Source organism: Cavia porcellus, unplaced genomic scaffold (genome assembly GCF_034190915.1).
Source record: "Cavia porcellus strain 051 isolate PalLab524CR breed Dunkin Hartley unplaced genomic scaffold, mCavPor4.1 scaffold_1, whole genome shotgun sequence".
Classification (NCBI taxonomy): domain Eukaryota; kingdom Metazoa; phylum Chordata; class Mammalia; order Rodentia; family Caviidae; genus Cavia; species Cavia porcellus.
Window position 1 is genome coordinate 121,937,400 of NW_026947484.1, and position 19,945 is coordinate 121,957,344.

General features: G+C 35.7%; 1 long non-coding RNA gene across 1 annotated transcript; it reads left to right on the forward strand.

Annotated features, from left to right (window-relative positions):
* The first annotated feature begins 13,755 nt into the window (after positions 1–13,755).
* Positions 13,756–17,512, forward strand: LOC134477332 (uncharacterized). Its single transcript, XR_010049316.1, has 3 exons — positions 13,756–14,202; positions 15,059–15,151; positions 16,791–17,512. It is a non-coding gene; the product is annotated as an uncharacterized LOC134477332 (long non-coding RNA).
* The last annotated feature ends 2,433 nt before the right edge of the window (positions 17,513–19,945 follow it).

Genomic DNA, 19,945 nt, shown 5'->3' on the forward strand with positions numbered 1-19,945 from the left:
AGTTTAGACCAACCACTTACTCGTGCAATTTTCCTACCCAGAAGAAGATATCTGAAGCTCTTTTATTCTGAACACACAAACATAAGTGTTGGAATGCAGTTGGGAAGCAAGATTGCTAAGATATTGCTGAAAATGTCAGAAAGAGTCCCCAGACCCCACTTCCTAGTATGTCTCCTTCAGTAATTGTGTCTTACAGGAGTATGAGCAGATGTACCAGTGCAGCTATCAAAGTCCCATAGGGTGGGGGAAGAATAGCTAGAGGATAGGAAAATAAAGAAAAGAGAAGACAGCTGGGGTCAGGTGGATCTCTCTTTCCTAAGGAGAAAAAAGGAACTGCTCAACCACTCTAGGCACGTTTATTTATACACTCAGGGGGAGGATGTCTATTTCAACCCCTTTGCCTAGCAACTTGTTTGCCTGGCTGGCCTGGGCACCTTGCCTTTTTGGAGCTGGAACAGCTTGTTTCCATGGCTCACTTTGGGCTCTCTATGTACTCATGGCTGGCCATGTTTTAGTGGTACATGTTTGATTGATACCTAGCTTCAGCTACTCCCTACAAGAGATCAATGATATCTTTTGATAGGGTCGGAGTATTGAGAGTATATTGAAACTATTCTGTTACACAAATTTTACTTGTAAACATAGATGTTAATATCCTGAGAAATACTATCAAACTGAAGCCACTAAGGTACAATGTCTAAAATTATGCTACATCATGATCAAGTTTGATTATTTCAAGAAAGCAAGGCTAATTAACATTTAAAAATTCTAGAATATCATTCATAAATTGAAAGAAATATATCCTATATATATTTCTTGGAAATTTGACATTACCCCCAAGCAATATTTGAGGGAAAAAAAGTAATGAATTGTTTGAATTTAAACACAAGTTCCTAAGTTTAAATTGTGTCCAGAGAACCTTGTTTGTGTAAAAGTAATTTGAAATCTTCTGACCTTTGCTTTAATGATCAAATTTTTGTCATTTTTTTAAAGGGGATAAACAGAAGTCTAAGTAGAAATCGAATGCATAGTAGGGTCTGCGGGACTGGGATGGCCTTGAAGACAAGATGAATCATTTTAGGAACCTGTAGATCACCTTAAGGACTTTGACTTTTTTTTTTTTTCATGTAAGCCAAAGAGCACTGAAGAGCTAGGGGAAGAACCGTGATATGTCTTCTTCTTAAAAGCTCCCTTTACTGACACCATGATCGGAGTGTGATGAGGGAAGGACCAGAATGCAGCGGTTCATTCATTTAATCTCATTTGATGTATATGGTAAGTGATTACTGAGTGTTAGGCACTGTGCTAGTTACTTTGGAAAAATTATTCCACTTAATTTTCATTTTCTCTGTGGGATGGTACAATAATCATAGGAATAATTGAGATATGTTGACCAGTTAGTTATATTGTGCTAGATATTTATGAACATTAAACATTTATTCCAAAATGAAAATCAATAAAGATAAAACTATTACGCACATTTTACAAATGAGGAAAGTGAAGAATGGAGATTTTAAATAACTTGTCCAAGTTCACCTGGCTGAACTCCAGGCTATCTGGCTGAAGACCTTTACAGCTTACTCACTACACAGTATTGCCTCCCTTGTGGAAAGACATATATTCAGCACAAAGAAAGTGAAACTAAGTAAATTTAAAAGGCTTATCAAGTTCACATCCAAGTAAGTGATGGATATGTAATTTGAGCCCATATACACTTGACTCCCTGACCTGGGTCCCCTGATGGCAGACAGAACCAACTCATAGCCTTTCTGAAAAGTCCTGTTAGTCACAAGGAGTTTGAATGAGGCACAGTCTGATAGTAGCATCTTCTGAGAAAGCAGCCCAACATGTTGTTCCGGTCATGTATTTTCTCCTTTTTCCCCATTTCCCCATTCAGAGAAACGTTTTACGCTCTGTGCAAAGCTTGATATTCTTGCTTTCTTCCTCAACAACAGTGTCCATTTCTTACCCTTTATATCACTAAGTAGCTGTCGCTACTTAGTAAATGTTTGTGGGATGCTAAACAATTGTTTAAACTTTGTTAAAAAGGAAGAATAGAATACATAGAGGCTTAACTTACTGCATTAACAAAAGAATATTTTAACACTCCCAAGGTCAAGTTAGATACCCCATCCTAGTTGAACATATTTTTCATAATAAGATGAGAAAACATATGGTTAAAACATTCACGTTGCTCAAAACAAGGCTCAGAGAATAAAAAAGCAATAAATAGATCTAAAGTGTTGAGCTCTAACTGAACCTTGATAAGTATTTTTCAGAGGTATTTAAGTTAAAATTTATTTTTTCAAAAAAGCTTTTGAGTAATAGGATGATTGATTGAAAGTGGTAGGGAAATACCAAAAGAGAGATATGTAATAAACCTATCTTTTATTGTGACACAGAAGTATGTCAAAAACACTATATGCAAATTAATCAAAGCTAGAAGTCTCTCAGTCTTCTTCATCCACCATCACTGCTAAGAAAACAAAACGCAAACTTTAAAAGTTTTTAATTATTGAGGTTAAGAGAGTAAAGACTACACCTGTCAGATGTATAACTAAGGAAAATTCAATAGACTATTTTTACTCTGGTTGTTCTGACAAAAAAGACCTGTCAGATTCTGCATTCAATCTGTAAATCTGCTGGTGTGTTGAAAACTGCATTGCTTTCAAGAATATATAATGAGCTGACTGTGCAATAGGAGCCAAGTTCAAATGAAAATCAAGATAACCTCTTCCTCAACCCTCGCTTCTCCATTTCAGCCATAGACGGGGGTAAGGAGAATTTTCCTTGGCAGAAGTAATTCAGAACACAAGCCAATCCCACTGGGGTTGAAGGCTGAGGAAAAATCACAGTCTGCTGCTTGTTCCCTCTGTCCTTGCCCTCCCTCAGCCCATTGGAAAATAAGAAAAACTGTAAGTAAGTAAGCCTCAGAGAAGCTTGCAAGAGAGAAATTATGATTATATGCATTTTAAATGAATCAAAGATGATTTTCATTAAAAATTTTCCATTAATGTTAGCTTGACTAGTATATAAAATTCTGTTTATGAATCAATCACATGTCATCTATGTTCTCATGACTAATCCCTTGTGTTCCTCATTTGGAAATATTCTCAATATCTAACCAATTTCTCAGGCACAAAACATAGGAATCTAAGTCCAATTCCTCAGCATATCCTGGATGGTGTACTGAGTAACTGAGATACAGTATTTTTTATAATTTTATTTTGTAGAAAAAAAAGCAAAACAAACTTTCCTAACAATATACTAGGAAAATAACAGTAGTTAATACATTACATATTATCTTTAGTTACTCAGAGTAAAAGATATAAGAATAAAAAAATCTCCAATCAATATTAGCACAAACTCTCCATTTCTATGAGCTAATAGACACTAATAATATAACTAACTTACATTTTTTTCTCTCTTTTTCCTTCCTTCCTTTTCCCTTTCCTACATTATAATTCCTTTTCGCTTTTAATTTCTTCCCATTTCATTATATCTTATTTACTCTTTCAATTTCTCATACTGGGGACACATACAAGGTTTACACATGTCAGTCTGGTTTATTTCATGTATGAGTATGGTCTCAAATTGCACCCATTTACCTATAAGAGTCTCAGGTTTACAGCTGGGTAGTACTCTATCGTATAAAAATACCACATTTTAAAAAACCCATTCCACAGATGATAGCATTTGATTTGTTCCCAAGATTTAGCCATTACAAATTGTGCTGCTGTAAACATGGGCACACATATAGCACTGTGGTATGATGCTTTTAATTCTTCTAGGAAGATACCCAGAAGAGAAATAGCTGGGTCAATTGGGACCTCTAATCCTAGCTTTCTGAGGACTCTTCATATAGATTCCCACAGTGATTGCACCAGTATGCACTGCCAACAGTGGAAAAGGGTTCCTTTTCCCCACAGCCCCTCCATCATTTATTAGTTGATTTCTTGATGATAGCCATTTTTTCAGGAATGAGAGGAAATATCAGTGTTTTTTAATTTGCATCTTTGAAATGACCAATGATATTGAACTTTAAAAATATGTGTATTTTCCATTTGTATTTCTTCATCTGAGAAGTATGATTCGTATCAGATGACTATATTTGGACTGGGTCTTTGAAACTGGGATTCTTGATTTTTTTTCAGTTCTTTATATGTTCTAGAGAGAAGTCCTTTGTCAGAGGCTGTTGATTAAAATATTTTCCCAATTTGTGGGTTTTCTTTTCAGTCTGTCAGTGATTTCTTTTGATGTACAAACTTTTTTTAATGAGTTCCCAGCTGTTGATATTTTGAAGTACTTTTTGTGCAGTTTGGGTTTTGTTGTAGTCAGGGGTTGTACACAGAGAACAATTACGACCAATTAGGACATGGAGTTTATAATATTTTTATAATGGTCACTGGGAGTTAATACAGGAAAATGCAGGAAATCTATCTGCAACACCAAAGACATAGATTATTTAGTCAATAGCCTAAACCCCACAGCAATGTCCCACAAGAGTCCAGATAAAAACCCGGAGTTCAGAACAATGTCTCCACGAGTTCAACTGGAGGTCCAGAGCCCACAAGAAGGACTCGCACCAGTCTCTTTTACGGATTCGTGCCAGGAAGACCCAAGGGTCAGCAGTGGAAGCCAGAAAGTCTATGCCAGCAGGATGAAGGAGCTGTGCTAGTGGGATGAGGGTTCTTTGCTGGAGCCAAGAAGTCACACTCACAACAAAGACCAGGGCTGTCCTGAAAGGCTCCACAGCTGTCCTCAGCAACACGGAGGCCCCGAGTTCCTCCAACGACAAGCACAGTTGGGTACGAGCCAGGAAGCAGCCTGATAAGTTCATCCTGGAGACCAAGCAGCACATGTCTTCCCCTCCAGAGCCAGGAAGCAATGCTCAATGTGAGGACTAAAGCATCTCCAGGAGAACCAACAGCTCAGACAGCAACTCGTAGGAGAACCCATAATGCCTCCTTAACACCTCAACTCTCCACAACTCCCTTCTTCTCCAATTATTTATCCTGGCAACCCTCCTAAGGTGGAACATATTCTCTCAATGCATGCCGATGTAATCTAGCTGGCGTTAAGTTGACCACCAGTTCCCAAACCATAACAGGTTTATTGATGAACTCTGCCTATACTAATGTCTTCAAGATTTCCACCTGCTTTCTCTTCCAGTAGCTTTAGTGTTCCTATTTAATATTTAGATCCTTGATCCATTTCGACTTTAGTTTAGTTCACAAGGACACACATGGGTCTAGTTTCAGTCTTTGGTTAGTAGAGTTGGTTTCCAGTATTACTTATTAAAGAAGCTATATTTCTTCCAATAAACACATTGGGCCCTTTGTCAAAGGTAAGGAGACTGCATTTGTTTCTAGTTGGATCTCCATCTTTTAATCTGTTTCTCTGATCCTAAGGTCTGTTTACTGGCAGTTCCATGCTGATTTTATTATTGTATCTTTATAGTATAATCAGTTCAGGGATTATGATGCCTCTTGCCTTGCCTTTGCTGCCCAGAATTGCTTTTGCTATTCTAGATCTATTTTGGTTCTAAATGAACTTTAGGAATGTTTTCTCTAGTTCTGTGAGATGCATTAATGTTATTTTGATTGGATGGCATTAAATCTGTGTAATAATTTTGAAAATATGGCCATTTTCTCTATGTTGGTTCTTCAAGATCAAGGGATATTTTTCCATTTTCTGATATCCTCTTTGATCTCCTTTTGCAGGTTAATGTAATTTTCAATATATAATCTTTTATTTCTTCATTAGATTGATTCCTAAGTATTTAATTTTTTTGCATGCTATTGTGAAGGTTGTGGTTTGCCTAATTTCTCTGTCACTGTGTGTGTTGTTTGTGTACAGCAATGCTATTGAATTTTGAGTGCTGACTTTCTATCCCCTACACTACTAAATTTGGATATTACATATAGAAGTCTTTTGGTGGAGTTTTTGAGGTCTTCAAGCAGAGTATCATCCCACCTGTGAAAAATGATAGTTTCACTTTTCCCTTTCCTATCCTTGTTCCTTTTATTTCTCTCTCTTGTCTAATTACTATAGTTAATGTCTCCAGGATTATACTGAATAGAAATAGTGCTAGTAGACATATTTGTCTTGTTCCTGATTTTAGGGTAAAAGGTTCCAGGTCTTTTTTCCATTTAGTATGACGTTAGCTGTTGGTTTGTAATGGATGGATTTTATCAGACTGAGGTAAAGATGCTCTATTCTGATTTTACATAGGATTTTTATCATGAATGAGTTTGGGCTTTGTCAAAGTTTTTTCTGCATCTATTGAGATGATCATGTGATTTTCACCTTTGGCTCTATTGACGTAGTGTATTACTCTTATTAATTTGCTTATGTTGAACCTATTCTGCATTCCTGGGATGAATCCCACTTGGTCATGGTGTATAATCTTCTTCATAATTTGTTACAGTCTAGTTGCTAGTATCTTATTGGGATTTTTGCATTTATGTTTATTAGGGAGATTGATTTATAGTTTTTTGGTTGGATCTTTCTCTTGTTTTGATATCAGGGTAATACTTGCCTCCAGGAATGTGTTAGGAAGAATTTCTTCTCCTGCAATTTCATTAAGAAGTTTGAAGAGTATTGGTATTAAATCTCTAAATTTCATGTAGAATTCAGCTGTGAATGCACCTGAACTTTGGCTTTTCTGTACTGGTAAGTTTTTAATTATGTTTTCAATTTCATTAATTGATAGCAAATAATTCAGAATTTTTATATGTACTTGACCCAGCTTTGGTAAGTTTTATGTTTCTAGGAATATGTCCATTTCTTCTGTCTTCCATCCTATGAAAGCAAAGATTTTTGAATTAGGAATTGATGATCTTCTGAATTTCCAGTGATTTCATCCTTTTCATGTCTTACAGCATGAAATTGAATTTTTTTCTTTTCTTTTTTTTGATAAGTTTGGCTAGGGGCTTATCAGTTTTACTTATTCTTTTAAAGAATTAACTCTTCAATTCATTAATTTTTTGTTTTATTTTCTAAGTCTCAGTTACATTAATTTTTGCTATAATCTTTATAATTTCCTCTCTTCTTTGGGTTTTGGGCTTGATTTGCTCTTTTTTTTTCTAGAAACTTGAGGTACAGCATTAGGTTGTTTATTTGTGCTCAATCTGTTTTCCTGATGTGAGAATTTACTGCTGTAAATTTTCCTCTGAGGATTGCTTTCTTTGCTTTCCATAGGTCCAGGTATGTCATATTTGCATTTTTGTTTGAGTATAAATATAGCTTAACTTCTTCTTTAATTTCATCTGTGACCCATTGATTGTTTAGGAATATGATATTTAATTTCCATATATTTATGGAGTTTTTGTGATTTTTTGTCATTAATTTCCAGTTTCATTGCACTATGATCAGATAATATGCATTAGATAATTTCAATTCTTTTGCATGTACTTAAGCATGTTCTATGGGCTAGTATATGGACTATTTTACAGAACTTCCTATGTGAATCAGAGAAGAATGTTCATTCTTATGTCCTTGGGTAGAACACTGTAAATATCTACTAAGTCCATTTGTTCACATATTTCATTCAGTTCTGTTATTTCTTTGCTGATTTTTTTGTCTAGTAGATTTATCTCTTTGTGATAGTGGGGTATTACAATTGCTTATTTGATTTTTCATGTCTATTAATATTTGTCTTATATAGTTGTATGTGCCTGTATTTTTTGCATATGTATTTATGATTATTAGCTTTTCTTGATTTATTCCTCTAACAAGTGTGTAGTGATCTTCTTTAATTCTTTTTGATCATTTTTGGTTTGAAGTTCACAGTGTCTACAAACAGGATAGCTACCCCTTCTTTTTTTCTGTGTTCCTATTGCATGAAGTATTGTTTTCGACCCTTTGACTTTCAGTCTGTGAGTTTCTTTCTGAGTTAAATGTGTTTCTTGTATGCAGCATATTGTTGGATTTTTTTTCTTGATCCATTATTCAGGACTATTTATTTGATTGGTGAATTGAGGTCATTTATGTTGATGGTTATAACTGATATATATTGGGTTATCCTTATCATGTTGTTTTCCTATTGGTTCCTTCTTTCCCCCTCTGTTTAATTGCTTGCCCTGCCTGGTGGTTTCTTTCTATTGTTTTTCTGGGAATTGTGGTCATTTTCTGTGTCTAGAATATCTTTAACTACTCTATCTAGGATTAGTTGGTGGACATAAATTTCTTCAGTTGTTCTTTGTCATCATGGAAGTGTCTTATTTCTCCATTAATTTTGAAAGATAGTTTTGCATGATACATCAATCTGAGTTGGAAATTGTTTTCTTTCACAAGTTGAAATACTTCACTCCATGCTCTTCTTCTGCCATGATTCTGGTGAGGAAAGCCCACCAGAACCCTTTATAGGTGATCTGTTTCTTTTCTGCAACAGTTTTAAACATTCTGTTCTTGTGCTAAATTTCTCAGATTTTGCTTACTAGATTTCTGTGTGTAGATTTATTTTGGTTATGGCTAATTGGAGTCTATATGCCTCACTTAGCTGTATGTTAGATTCTGTTCCCATGATTGGGAAATTTTCTACTATTATTTCAGCAAATAGTATTTTTATGATAGTTGGATTGACTCTTGCTTTTTCACTGACACCTGTCAACCTTATATTGTTTTTCTTTGCATCATCTTACAGCTGTTAAATTGTTACTTCCTTGTTGTTTTTAAGAGAGCTTCCCTTTGTAGTCACTATTGCAATCCTGTCTTCAAGGTCTGAAAGTCTGTTTTCAGTTTCATTTAAGTGGTTTTGCTAGCTTTAATTGGCATTTTTAATTTCCGGGAAATCTGTTTGAATTTATTTCATGCATTCTGTTTCTTTCCTATATCGATCATTTGGTTTTCTTCATTTTCCTATCATCCTATATTTTTTAAATCTATCACAATTCTAGATTTGCTGAGCATTTCCTTTATGATGTCATTTCTTTTCTCACCTGAGGGATTATTTCCAATGTGATTTACTCTATAGCTTCATGGATTTTTTTCTTTACTTCAGTTGTTACCATTTCAGAAATTTCAGGTGCTTGTCTTACTTTTTCCACTATCTTTGTCTCTTGAATTTATTCTGGGTGAGCTGGTAGTCTGAGATTGCATTTTGCTTCTATGTCTTGTCATTTTCTATTTTTAGAATTTTTATTTTGTTTTCTGTGTTGACCCTTGTAAGTTATTATAATAGGTAATTATATCACTACTATTAAATCCTCTCTAGGAAAAGTCTGTTTTTTAGGGATGTCTTCTGTGCGTAGGAGGTTCTTGGTTTGTGTCTGTCCCAAGATTCTACCTTCCCAGTTAACTAAGAGTGAGTTGTTTAATCTGTTTGGTTCAGTCACTAGTCCTTTGGTGCTGGTCTGATGTGAAGTTACTACCCCCAGAGACTCCCAGTACTTACAGAAGCGGGAACAACTGGTAACAACAGAAATGACATCCTAGCTAAAGTAGTACAATTAGCAATAACAATAGCATCCAGCACTGTTTAGAGACTGACAAACTGGAAACTGTTAACTTTGTATCTTAAATCATAGGATCAAAATCCACAATTATACAAGAGAACTGATGATTAACGGGGAGCATGTGTGCAGTGTTTCCCTTGGTAGAATGATTTTACCTTTTGGTAGGGAAACTTAAGAAAGATAGTGGATAGAGGGCCAGGGATTTGGTCAGTGGCCTAAGTGCCTGTCTGGCAAGCCCACAGTCGTGAGTTTGACCCCCGGTACCAAAAAAAAAGAAAGAAAGAAAGAAAGAAAGAAAGAAAGAAAGAAAGAAAGAAAGATAGTGGGTAAAACAAAGATAACTGAAAAGAAAGTAGAAGACAGACTGGAGGACAAAGGCTGATATGCATGCTTTGGAAAATTAGAGAAGAGGGTAAAAAGAGAGAGAATGAAGCAAAGGATTATGTGAACTTGGTTTCTGGTTTTGGGGGATGGGATTAATTTTATGTGGTTTTAATTCTCTCCAGATATTCAGAAAAGATAAAAAATATAAGGAGAGAGAGAGAGAGAGAGAGAGAGAGAGAGAGAGAGAGAGAGAGCAGGGGTGACCCCATCTGCCTGCTTCTATTTCATGAGTCTTTGTTTCCAAGTTCAATGCTGGTTCCCCTAACTTACCAACTGTTGGTTCACATTGTTACTGTTATTTTTGACAATTTCATGCCATTAATCCCATCTATTCATCCTTCACACCCTGGATTGAGGCCCTATTGTGTGGCTGACATTCCCATGCATCTTTATGTCTTTCCATGCTGTTTACCTGGATCCCAGCATCCACCAGTCTCTAGGCCTTCCTATGGTGCTTTTCAGCTAGGTCCCAGCAGCTGTTAGTCTCTGGGCCTTATTGCACTGTTCCCTTGGATCCCCAGATATAGTTTTAAGTCTATTTCTCACAACTTTCATTACTACTTCCTTACTCCAAACTACCATCACTTCTCTCTAGACAACCATATGACAGTGGTAATCCCACTCCACTAGTTTCATGAGTTGTGAAAACCAAAAATCACTCAGGATATTTCCAATGCCCCCTGGGATGCTCAGGGTTCAAAATTACACCCAGCTCAGAGTTATTTGTCTAGATGATTACTATCAGTCTCCTTGCTCATCTCCCTGTTTTATGCTTCTAAAATCTCCACTCAACATAACAGGCTGAGGGATCTTATCATGAATATAAACTATCATAGCTTGCCCTGACTTCAAACATTTCCATGGCTTCCTTTGCATTTTGTACACAGCTGAGATTTTTATTATTTCTCTCTATTGTCACCTTCAGTTATTGCTTCACAGTCACTGGATTCTATATGTCCCTCAAACTTCCCAAGTTCATTTCTATCACAGGCTCTTTGCTTTTGATGTGTCCTCTGCCTGAAATTCTCTTCCCACAGAGCATGCATGTTATATTACATCAGTCAGCCTAATTTTAAATGTCTTTTTAGGATTTCTATGAACCTCCAGCTCTAGCCAAAGAGATCTGCTGTAATTGCTCTTCATCTTATTATCTTATTTTCTTTAGTAGCACCAGAAATTATATTATCTGTTTATATCTCTTTGTTTTCTGCTAGCTAAAATTTCAACTCCATGAGAGGCAAAGCTAAATTTGGCTTTTGTTTGCCATTTTATCTTTAATATTTTGTGCCTGGTTAAATTGGGCATTCATAAAAATATGAGCTAATAAAGTTTTAGCTGATTGCATACCTATGTGAATTAGAATTTGGTTTTTGGACTGAGGCTAGAAAAATGAATTAATGAGACATGTTTCTTGGACTCAAGGGAAGTTTCAGAGAAAAAAGTAATTACAATACAGAATGGTAAATTCTGTAATAGAAGGAGGCAGGGTTATACAAACACTTAACTCATACCTGGGGCAGCCTTCCTACAGGGTGACATGAATGAATGGGTCCAGAGTAATAAGGCAGAGTTAGCTACATAAGGGGATGTTATGATTTGTGCCCTCTTTCCCAAACTTGTATGTTAAATTACTAAACCTCAGTGCCTCAGAATGTGACTATTTTTGGAGAGAGGGCCTTTAAAAGTTAAAATGAGGAATTTGAGTTGTGCACCAATTTAATCCACTACTGTCCTTATAGAAGCAGAGATTTGGACACACAGAATCAGGAATGAGAACACAAAAGGAAGACCCCTGCAAGGCACGGCAATAAGGCAGCTGTCCATGTGCCAAGGACAGAAGCCTGAAATAGATCTTGCCTTGTTGGTTGGTCCTTCAGAAGACACCAACTTGCCAACACCTTGATCTCCGACTTCTCACTATAGGAGCAATGAGAAAACACATTTGTGTTATTCAAGCCACCCAGTCTGAACTACGTTGCTACGATATCCATAACAAACTAATAGATCAGAGAAAAAGTAGGAGGGTGGGGTGGACAGCACCTGAATGTGGAGTGAAACTGGATGGGGACAAGAGAGGAGGCTGGAGAGGGAAGGAAAGGCTGGCTTGTGATGACCAGTGTCCACACTGTAGTGAAGATGCTCGGTAACCCTGAAAACCCACAGGCAGCAGATCAGGTGATCAGATTTGCCTTTGAGCCAAAGAATCCCAATGGCAGCATGATGGATAGATTTTAGGAAAGGAACACCAGAGTCCCTGGTGTGTAGTGTTGGACTCCAACAGACCGAGGCCTTTTCCTGGTTCTTCCACTTAAAAGCTCTATGGTGCTTTCTAGTTTCCTTCTCAGTGGGTTCATCATTGGTGTACAGGAATGCTACTGATTCTTGTGTGCTGATTATTTTATCCTGCTACATTGCTGAATTTTATTATTAATTCTAGGAGTCTTTTGGTGGAATTGTTTAGATTTTCTATATAAAGTATCATGCCATCTTCAAATAATAATTTGATTCATCTTTTCCTGTATGTATTCCTTTTATTTTTTTTCTTGCCTGATTCCCAGTAATTCTTCTTCTAGGTGTCTTCCCCAAAAAGTTTGACATGATATTATAGTGATATGTATACATATATGCTTATAGTAACATAATTAATGATAAATAAATCTTGTAAGTGGCCTATATGTCCAAAATCAGATGAGTGGATAAAGAAAATGCAGTATTTACATGCAGTATAGTACTATTTTGTTACAAAGGAGGGTTAGCTTGAGTCATTTGTTGGCAAATGAATGTACCTTGAGACTTTGAAGTTAAGTAAAATAAATCAGACATGCAAGCTCAAACATTGCATGGTTTCTCTTATATGAGAAAACAAAATATAAATAAAGACAAAAATAAAATGTAGATAATAAGAAACTGGGAGATAGATCTTTTGCAATTGGGAAAGGAACCAAGAGATGGAGAAAGTAGAAGAGAGAGTTGGGAAAGGGGTATTAAAGAATTAACATGTGTTCTGTACATGTACCAATCCCCACAGTGAATATAATCATTATGCACCACAAACAGTGCTAAAAAATAAAGCTCCTGTGTTCTCTTTTCACAGTAGTCTGCTTTCATGCTGTACAGTGTACTTTTTTCCTATTGTTACTTAGTCACTTAGGCCAAATTCGCTCTGCAGAGCACATTTCTTGTACCCCTCCCCTTGCTTTCTTTCTTGTTTTCTTCATTTCTGGTTTTTTGAGACAGAGTTTTCCTTTGTAGTTCAGGCGGGGCTTGAAATCTGTGTAGCCCAGGCTGAGTTCCAACTCATAGGCACCCTCCTTCCTCAGTCTCCCAAGTGCTAGGATTACAGGAATACACTACCCTATCAAGCTTCTTTTCCTATCTTTAATCATTGTGAAATTTCACTACTTTTAAAATAAAAATTTTTAAAAATCAAAAAGCTCTATGATCTCAGACAAGTTCTTACCCTTCTTTGGCTTCTATTTCTTTATTTGTCATTATAAGCATAATAAATTTTACCCCAAGGGATGATATGAGGATTAAATAAAACAACATGTATAAAATATTTGGAATAATACCTGCCAGATTGTAAGCAATAAATGATTGGTAACTATTAAAATATCGAAGGCAGCAATAGATCTGAGAAAATGGACAAGATTGAGAAATCTTAAAAATGAATAAACTTGAAAACATGGGCAATTAATGTTTAGGGATAAGGGAGAAGTTGAAAACAGCTTTCAGACTTTTGACTTGAGTGGCTTTTGGACTGCAATGTCATTCATCAAAATAGGGAGCAAAAGAGAAGTGTAGAGGGAAAGAGGATGTGTTTAATTTGCATATGCTAAGTTTGAAACATCTTGATATATTTTGGGAAAGTTGTATCACAGATAGTTGAATATAAAGTCAAGGTTCAAGAAAGAGGCTTGAGGTGGATCTACAGACTGACCAGTAAAACTTTTCAGAGAAACTGTGTGGAGTGGAAAGAGAAACAACACAGGCAAAATTCCAGAATATTATTCAGAGGCAGAAGAGGAGCCAGATTAGGGGTCTGAAAAAGGAACCTCCAAAGAAGTGAGACGAGAAAAAAAAAGTTAAGCCAAAAGAGCAAAGAAGTTCTTAAAAGAATATTCTTAACAATGAAAAAGTCAAAGAGAAATTGGACAGGGTAAAGACCAAGCCATGCCCAGCGTACTGTGTAATACCTAGACACAATGCGTGACTTCCAGGGAAGGTGGTTTCATGGAACTGCAGAGACATGATTCCTGCTGTACGGGAGCAAATAATAAGTGACGGATGAAGAAGTGGAGTGAATGCTGCGAGCTTTCTGATGGAAGAGAGAAAGGGGGGGCCGCTCTCCATGTAGAAGGTAAACGGTTTTGCTCCCTCATTCCTCATGCTGTTCAGCATCCCGATTCCCTTCACCCCTTAACCTTACTTAACCTTGGGTTCATAAATGGAACTTAGGTGCTCTATTTAGGAAGAAGAAAATACTACAACTTTAATTTCACTGACTTGAAATCTTGAATTCTTACCAATTGTCATTTTAGGTTAAAGCTCCAGAAGATTAACAGTACCTGTGCCTGTCAAAAATATTTTTTCATATCATTTTACAGTTGTCGCTGATTCTCAAAATATCATTTATACTCATCTCTTATGAAATTATAGTAGCTATTTAAAACCCACTGCTAGGTCTTATAAATAAATTGCTTAAAATGTTTTGCTATCTCTATTTGAACGTAATTATGTATTTTAATATATATATTTTACGTTTTTTAGAAACATTATTCTGAGGAATCTATAGACATTCCCAAATGTCAGATTTCTAGACCTCTTTGGAATGCAAAATAAGACTTCATGCTCACTTATTACATAAGCTATGTATTTCTTCCATGATCTTAATTTTATTTTTTGCTGCTGCCCTTACTTTTTATTTTGTATAACTCATAATTGTGCTATATGTTCTTGCAGGGAAAATAGCCAGTCCATTTACCTTTCATCTGTTCATAGGTATATTACCTGTTTTGGGACAAGATTGATTCAAATCTTTATTCATGTATTTGTCACCATTAATGAAAACTGAGTATAAGATACTGTGTTACAGAATTGGGTATGCAGCACTGTTACCGCCTAGTAACTTTATAATTTAGAGGGATAGTCAAAAGAGGATATTATTATTATTATTATTATTATTATTACTAGTTTTTTGTTTGTTTTGCTATCAGGGATAAAACTCAAGACCCTGCTCTTGCCAGGCAGCACTTATGCCACTGAGCTAAATCCTCAGTCCTGGGAGAGCCAAAAGAAAAGAAAAACTGGTACGTAAGTTACAAGATGCCATAGAAGATGCTTTACTTATGCTATATTAGGTAGCAGAGGAAGCTTCATTTGGTGACATTATAAATGAAGAGCATGCCATAAAAAGACTGTGTTTGCCAAGACTGGTTAAGTAATCATATACAGAAATCCATTAGTTTTCAATCTGGACCAAACAGTTTGTCATGGCAATAAGTAATTGTGTATTTAAGAAAAACCAAAACTAAAACCCAAACAAAAAAACCCATTCTTATGTTTCCTGAAAATCTTTTGAAACACCAAACATAATAGAATGAAATAGATTTTTCCCATGAAACAACATTCATAATCACTGCAGATAAAAATACTCTATAAGCATTCATTTAAAAAGAAATTTTATATAAATTATCTTTTTTTTCATAAATGAGTCCATGACACCTACTGGCCAAATTGTGTAACAACTAAAATTATTAATCCCATTACTTTACCAAAGGACTTGGTGTAAGATCTGAATTTTTCTTTAATGACCAATGAGCATGAGATGTTTTTGGAATAATAAACATGGTCTTTACTTTTTTAACTTGAAAAATGTAAAGATATTGAAAAACTTTAAATATTTAATGAACTTTCTTAAGAGTAGTTATAAACAGATGTGGAGAGAAGCAGTGCTTTGGTCAAGGTCACACGGGTAGATGGGCCACACACAGGTAGGTGGGCCACACACAGGTAGGTGGGCCATCGGACAGTACAGTAAGGTTTCTTCTACATTCCCAGGCAAGGGAAGGATTCAGTTTGTTTGTTAACCTTTCTATTTTCTTATTTGACTCAATTATTCAGAAATCTTATTACTGGCTATATCACAGATACACTTTTTATTTCAAATGTCTTTCATTTATATTAAAGTCTGGTTTATTCAACTAAAAGTTCCATAAAGTAAAATTCATCAATTGCGTGTGTTGATGAATGTGCATAATCACATCACCACCACCACAATCAAGATCCAGAATATTTCTCTCATCTCTCCAAATTCTCACACTTCCATTGTCACTCAGTCCAGCCTTTCACTCCCAGGTCCTGTCAACTGTGGATCTATTTGTGGTCCTATAGCACTGCATTTTCTACAGTGTCATCTCACTGGAATCATATGGCATATTGCCTATGTCTGTCTTCTTTCCTTTAGCTTAAGACTTCTGAGATTCAGTCATGTTGTTGCAACTATCAGTAACATGCTGCTTTTTTTTTTTTTTTTTTTTTTTTTTGTCTTTTTTATTTTTACCGGTACCAGGGATCGAACTCACGACAGCCTGCTTGCAAGGCAGGCGCTTATGCCGCTGAGCTTTTATTGGGTATAGCATCCTACTGTATCAACTACAGTATGTTTCCTTTAACCAACTGGGAATTTGAGCGGTTTTAACCCCCTCCCATATATACATATAAACATTCGAAAACACTTTTCAATGAACACATAATAATTGTACATGTTGATCTAAATTATATTTCCTCATTCATTGAATTCAACTACAATATTTCTGTTGTTTTTAAAAAATAATATCTTTGTTGTATTTATCATTTGGATTGATATTTTCCATGGCTCTACTGAAAAATGTTCATAACAAAAGCACTTATAATAGATTTTAACTCTTTTTTTTTTTTTTTTGGCAGGATCTTACTGTATCCAAGGCTAGGTTTGAACTCCCAGTGATGCTTCTGCCTCAACTTCCCAAAATGCTGAGATTACAGGCATGTGCCACCATGCCTGTTTACCTTTGCTCTTTTAAGGCTATTTTTACTTTGTTCTCTGGTGGGGCACGTAAAAATGCTAGTTGATTAGGTTGCACTGACATCTGCTGGTAAGAAAGTAAATTCCGTAAAAATTGTTACTTGTTTAAATGGAACAGTCTTTAAAACTCGTAGCTGCATTCTCAATTTACCAAATTAATAAATAAGAATGATAATTTCTGGTTCATAGTTCAGTTTGATTCTAGTGCATCTCTCTTTGTTAGTCAGTGGTATTTAAACAGAAACTTGATAAAGAGCTAAAATATCTTTTAAATGATAACCTCTTCCCATCCATTACATCTTCAAGGCCTTTAAAGCTACAATACTTATAGTAATACATAGTTAGAATTTACTTTAAGAAAATTTCTCTGAGGAGATAAGTTTAGGCTGCAGTTGAGGTGGCAGGCTCTGGGAATGTTACTTTCAAGGGCAGTGTTTTTATGTTTTGTTTTGGTTTTTCTTGACAGGAAGTATAACATGGCTACTTTACAATCTAATAATTCATAGAATTTTATAATTGAAAAGAAATTTATTAATCATTTAGTTTGCCCTCCATTTTGTAGCTGTGGAAATTGAGATGTAGATAAATTTAAATAACTTTTAACATCAGCTCATTCTAGAAAAAGTATTGTGATTCTCCCATTCCAGAAATTTCTATATAAATTATCTTCACTATCTGTGTTTTGCTTCTGTTTATTGTAGAAACTAATAATATAGACACATAAGTATGAAGAATTCATATTTATCTTATTTCAACACAAGCATCCAACTTTCTCTAGCTAGAGACATGCTAGGAAAATACACATTGTATTATATAATACTGCATATTTTCCCAGAAAATCAAGCTCCATTGTTAACTTCTTCAGTTGTGAAAACAGAAAGAAGTGTGTGGGTCAGAGAAAAAGAGAAATAAATCTTAACTTCCTGACTTTTGACTAGAATGTAGGGTCACGGAATCACGTACCAGATTTTATAAGCACATTTATATAAGCACATTTTATAAGCATGTTTATATAAGCACATTTCCTTCTTAATTTTGTTTCAGCAGGCATGTTATACAGTTTGAACTAGAATTACAACTTGCATTGTGAGAAAGCATACCGTGTAGTTATATTAATAACCAAATATTCTTTAATATATTGCCACGCATTTTTCCCAATCTCTGCATTGCAGACATTGGCTGGTGCAGGTCTGTCTGGTGTGTTGCATGTTTGGCAGCGTCCCTGGGCTCTGCTCACTACGTCCCAGCAGCATGCCCTGTTGTAACAAAAATACTTCCAAACGCTGCCAGATGTTCTGTAGTGTGGCAGAGGGGTCAGCTCAGTAAAGAATTACAGCTATAAAGTAAGGCTGCTTTCTCCAGTTTTTTTTTTTTTTTTTTTTTTTTTTTAAGAATAGGTAGAGATATTTCAGTGGAGTTTCATCTCCAGACTAAATACATAATTTAACTACCTTATTGTGCTGCAATTACAGTGTTTTCCTTTTTCCCCAACATCTGCAATATTTATTCTCACTTCTCAAGCTCCGATGTTAATTTTGAACCAGTCATGCCACACAACCAAGTTTTTGTTTTGGACGCTTAGCTAAGCTGCTTTTTCTGATTGCTTTTCAAAATTGTTGTGTTTTCATGATACCATGATTTGTTTTGTATACATTACAATGTGAAGTGTTAGGGCACACACTTTCATGCTCATTCTGCATATAAGGAAATTAAGTTCCTTCTTTCTTTCTGTTCTTTCTTTTTGTCCCTAGTAAAGATATTTTTATAAATATTTGGGTTTTATATTTGGAGGGTCTTCATGAAAGGAAAAAGGGAGGAAGGGAGGTAAGGGACAAAGGTTAGAGAAGGAAAAGAAAGGGGAAAGATTTCGAAAATTGGGAAACCTCTTGAGGTGATAAACAAAAACTGGTACAGGATAGACAGTGCTTATTTATTTGCTTGTTTATTTGTTTGCTTGCTTGAGACAGGATCTTGCCAGTTACACCAGGCTGGCCTTGAAATAGACCTGCCTCAGCCTCGGAGTGCTGGGGTTAGAGGCATGTGCCACACCTGGGTAAACAGTGATCTAATCTCACTTCAGTCACTGTAGCATCCTTTGAGATTCAAGCCCTTTAAACTCCTCAACCATTCGCAGCAGTACCCTAATCCATCCCCTTCCTCCCTTAGGTCTTCCCAAGGGGAAGAATCTGAGAATCTTTAGTTGCTTTCAAATGGTATATTGCTAGAAACAAAAAAAGTCAACAATTCATTGTTTTTACTCTAAATCTGGAAGCAGCATTTCTAGAAGCACTTCAAAAGCTTCCTGAAGCTTATATTGCCCTTGACTCTTTCCTTAGATAGTTGCTTGTCTGCCTTTCTAGCCTTCTCAACACAGTTCTAGGAATGAGAAACCTTTCAAATCTTTCACCATTCAAATATTTTGCACATTGAATAGGCAAGAAAAATTTAAATATGTGATGGTGGGACTACTGATGGGAGGCAAGTGTTCTCAGATGTAATATTTGTGTTGCTATGACAACACTTGTGGAGGCATTTATGTATCCAAAACCCTAAAAGCATGTATACTACTTAATTGGTTTTAAAGAAATTAGATATGCTAAAAAGTGTGAATTCAAGGCAAGAACGCTTATCCAAATGTTGCTAAAAAGAAATTAAGAAATTATCAAATAAAAGTGGTATGATTACATAAACCATGGCTTATTCATACACTGAATTTGAATACCAAATAAATAGTGGCACTATCATGCAAATCAAGATATCTTAGAAAAGTCTGCAAGAATTAATTGGGAGGTGGGCTATTAATTTCTTCTTTAATATGCTAAATTGCTTGCTTGAATATGCACTGCCATAATAACACAGGTAAAGAAAAAATGCCAGTAAGAAATCACAGCTCATTGCCTACTGGTATGGAGAAACCATTTCCTGCATATCTCACCTGGATTCAGGGCTTTTCTGTGTGGGTGATGAGCTATGGGATTAATACATTTATAATCAATACATGATCACTCCAAAGCTTTCAAAGCATTGTGTTACATTT